We start from the raw sequence: 4,137 nt of genomic DNA, 5'->3' as shown, positions 1-4,137 counted from the left end.
ATGGCAGCAATAGCTAAAAATCGTCTGCTACTTCCTTTAAACTACTTCAGTGTGGCCGAGGTTGCAAACCAACTCTAATTACAATAACCATGGCTCAGTAGATGAGTGGTTCTCAGTCACCTACTGGGAGCAACACACCAGGGGCCAATCCACACATCTTTCACATCAGGGAATGTGAAACAACAGAAGGACTGTCAGCTCAAGTGAAACATGCTTTCTCTGCTTCAAGGCAAGGCAACATTTTCAGTTTAAAGTACCACAATTGAATTTTTTTAGTCCATTGTAATGAGTGACATTAACCGCACTTAGTTTGCATTAACTCATTTAAAATTGAGTGGGGTAATCTATCTGATCTTCTTTTTTCTTATTTGATCATTTTTCAGTCTGTTGCCAGGTTCAGTAGATGTTTGAAAATTTTTTTCCCTCAGACATTCATTTTGAGCACATTCCCTGTAACAAATCACAATTTCTTTTATAAAGAACAAAAGTGAGATGGGTTCATATTTGAAAAGTTTGTTTAGTATTTAAAGTGTTTAAGCAATCATGACAAAGTAAATTTAGTATGCATAGCGTGTTTTGCAAAGTAAATTTTGAGCTCTGTGTGGAGAGAAGGTAGTTATCAGGCAGAGTGGACATATAATTCAGTTTGGTAAAAGTTTGAAATTCCATTTATTGATGATAAACATGGTCAAATATTAAGTTTGTGAGGTTTGCACAACCTTTGGTGACTGATGCTAAAATGAATGAACCTTGTTCCCTATAAGGGACCTAGATACCATCCGTGTTCCAGTCCTGATGCAAATCTTAAGTAGAGCTTTATGTAAACAGGATATCAGTGGATGGCTGACAGAACTGTGATTGGGATTAAAATGAATGCTGCAGACACTTTAAATAAAGGAAGAAAGCCAGAATCTATTCTCTCTGTTGCTGTAGTAATCACGGTCACAAAAAGCCTTACACATTGCCGTTATGGTAGCTGGTGTTTCTCACTGCTTGGAACCCTAGATTTTGCAGATCATTGCGGAAAATCTCTCAGATTGATGACTGTGGTTCAGAAAAGTAGCAGGCCAGTCTGAGGACAGGTTTTCCCACCAAAATGCCTGTTATAGGTGACATTACTTTTCCAATCAGCAATGAATTCAACAGGCTCAGAATTGGAAAGTTGTGGTCCATCATACTCTATGTGTAGTTGTACACATATAATGTTTCTATGTGTTCTGAATTAGAATCGATATCCATTGTTCACTGCTGTAATGCTAACTGGACTCCCCAGCGTTACGTCATTTCCAGTGTCTTTTCCGGTTTAGACCCGGAAGTAACATTTTCTTACAAAAAAACACAAAAAGCCTAAATAGTCAATATAATCTTCAAGATCTATTTCAATGTCTATGCATAAAAAAGACAGAAAAAAATGTAATAAGTCAAAGCCTATAAAAGTTGCATTCTTTATCAATTATTTTCACCAGACGATCAGAATAAATACCTTGAGTTTGATGCTGTCAAATCATCACCCACTTCAAAGAGATGAAAGCCTGCAATAAAAAACAAAATGAGATGTAAAAACAACAGATTTCTGTTTGTTTCAGGCTGAACAACACAGGATGGGGTTCCCAGAATTGTGGGTAAAGGTGTTCACAATAAAGCAAAAATAAGAAAGAAAGAAAAATGCTGATTGGGGAGGATTGATTTTATTTATTTATTTATAGGAAAACACAAAACCAGAGTGCAGGCTAGACCACTCAGTTAAATATTTGGATTTTTTTGCTAACTTAAAATATAAGAACACATTACTTTAACATTACTAAGACTATCATTTTACTGTAGAAATTTCTTTTTTTTCTTTTTTTTACATTGTACCTGAATATGTTTTATTGTTCTAAAAAAATTACACACTTGTTGCTATTTTAGGTATATATAAAAAATATATATACTGTTTATGTGGATTGTGTTTTCCAGTGTTGCCTAAAAGCCCCAGGGATATTTTCACCAACCTTACAAATTAGGGGATGTTTTTAAAAACCTTTACAAATTACCCTAAAATAGAACACCTTGTTGATAAAGAGTGTTGGGATTGATTTAGTCTATACTGAAATCCCCTAAACACCATTAATCAGCTCTATCCCACGTAATTCATCAAGAAAACAAAGTAAAAGTCAAAGCTGACTTAATTCGTCTTTATTGAGCTTTGAGATGTGAACAACAGAAAGGAACATAGGATGAATGGTGAGGAAGCAAATGTTTGTTTTTCCAGAAAAATAAGCAAACCACATCGAATGGCCCTACCACTTGCTTAATAACTACTTGCATTGTCAGGCAATCTTTTACCATTACAAATGTGGCTTGATAACCTTGATGTGGAAGCTGTGTGTGATCAAGCATCAGTTAAGCATGTTATACCCTGGGTTAAGTTAAACATAAATCACAGATCTCCTCATTTTTCTTGATGTCCTGCCGATAGTTTCCAAAAGTTACCTCTTGGAAACTACTGCGGGATGAAAGCTGCTGCTGTTTGCTAGTAAAAGCCCATTCGAAATGTGTGGGACTTTGGTGTAACATGTGTTTTGCAAAATACTATACGAATAAAACTCACATTTCAATCAAAAGAAATGTAAACTTTTCTTTAATCATTTATTTGGGGATTTTTTTTCTCCTAAACCTGCAAGCTGCTCTTATGGCTGAGAGTAAAGTAGGCAATCTTTTTTTAAACTCTGTTCAAACAATTGATTGAAGTGTGAAGAAGCTCATTCTAGATGCTAGATTAGATCAAAGCATTTTGTTCACAGTTTACAGGATAACCCCTAACCCCTCTGTACACACATGTCACATGTTTATACCATGGACTGTTTCCCTCACACACACATCCACAGATCCAACACTACTTAGATGTACTTCTCGACTATAGCTGTATATAATCTGCATATATTTTATTTGCTATTATCTGTCATTATTTATCCTGTTTTATAACCCCACTTATATAAATATAATCCGTATTCTGATCTTCCTGTATTATCTTTATATAGTTTTATAGCCTCTTACAATTACTCTCTCTTTATACATACTGCTTACAGTTAACACATACTGTATATAGTCTCTGTGAACATGTAAATAAATATTTATATACTGTATAGCACTTCTGGATAGATGCAAAGTACATTTTGCACTTTTTGTGTAACTCGTTCCATTTGAAATATCAATGCAATGCTCATAAGCTGTATGTAACGCAATTTCGTTCTGTATGCACTCTGTGCATACAAAATGACAAATAAAGAAGTCTAAGTCTCTAAATTTTATTGCTTTGCAATTGTGACAGTGTAATGAAAATTAAGCTGAATTCTATTCTATGTCAAACTGTTATTTTAATCAATGGATATTTTAAGGTAAAAAAAAAATATCTCTGGTGGTTAGTTCAAAATGTGGGAAAAAAACAAAACACTTTGCCAGGCATGAAATTATGACCATTGGGTCATGTGAAATGATTAACATTATCTATCTCTAATAGCAACTGGTAGCAGGTGTAATATACTAAGAAGAAAGTTAATATTTTATAATTAAAGGTCATACAACACTGTCAGGAATCCAGTTTGTGTGGGCTGTTTTGTGTGTTTTTTTTCTCCACCACCAGGTGGCGCCTGGTTCTCCGTGGCCCTCTCACACACCTGCGGAGGTTGCCTCATTACCTGAGGACTCTTAAGCTGCTGACTGCCACTACCTCGGGGCCAGAGTGTTTTCCAGTTTTGGGTACTCTAGCCAAGGTGAAATTTGCTGAGTCAAACTGAGTTTTTGTCAACCTGAGTCTTAACCTTGTTGTTTTTTGTCCTTGCCTCTCGGCAGGAAGTCATCCTGCAAACTGGATGTTTTGGTCCTTCTCCCCCAGGAAGGATCGTCTGAGCTTCAAACTGAGCTGGGGATTCAAACAGGAGGTTTGGATCTACTTTTCCCCTAAGGATTGTTTGAGCTTCACACTGAACAGGGGATTAATCTCCATAAGAAACCATTCATGTACCATAGGAAATCTAAGTGGCAGTCAGCTCCTCCGTTCCTGAAGGAAACACCTCAACCTGGGTAAACCCTGTCCGCCCTCCAACGAGCAAGTCAATTACTGGAACAACCCACACCTACTGGATTCAGAGAAAGACA

The 4,137-nt window shown here is 36.3% G+C and overlaps 1 protein-coding gene across 1 annotated transcript in view; it reads right to left on the bottom strand.

Annotated features, from left to right (window-relative positions):
- LOC107084260 (protein phosphatase 1 regulatory subunit 29-like) overlaps positions 1 to 4,137 on the bottom strand; it is a 158,758-nt gene that overhangs the window by 48,463 nt on the left and 106,158 nt on the right. The window contains exon 4 of the mRNA XM_015374014.1: positions 1,484 to 1,532. The gene's annotated coding sequence lies outside the window, so the exon portion shown is untranslated. The remainder of the gene's footprint in view (positions 1 to 1,483; positions 1,533 to 4,137) is intronic.

This window comes from Cyprinodon variegatus, unplaced genomic scaffold (genome assembly GCF_000732505.1).
Source record: "Cyprinodon variegatus isolate N-32 unplaced genomic scaffold, C_variegatus-1.0 Scaffold96, whole genome shotgun sequence".
NCBI lineage: Eukaryota > Metazoa > Chordata > Actinopteri > Cyprinodontiformes > Cyprinodontidae > Cyprinodon > Cyprinodon variegatus.
The sequence above is the reverse complement of the archived record's forward strand: the minus strand, read 5'-3'. Positions and strand labels throughout refer to the sequence as shown.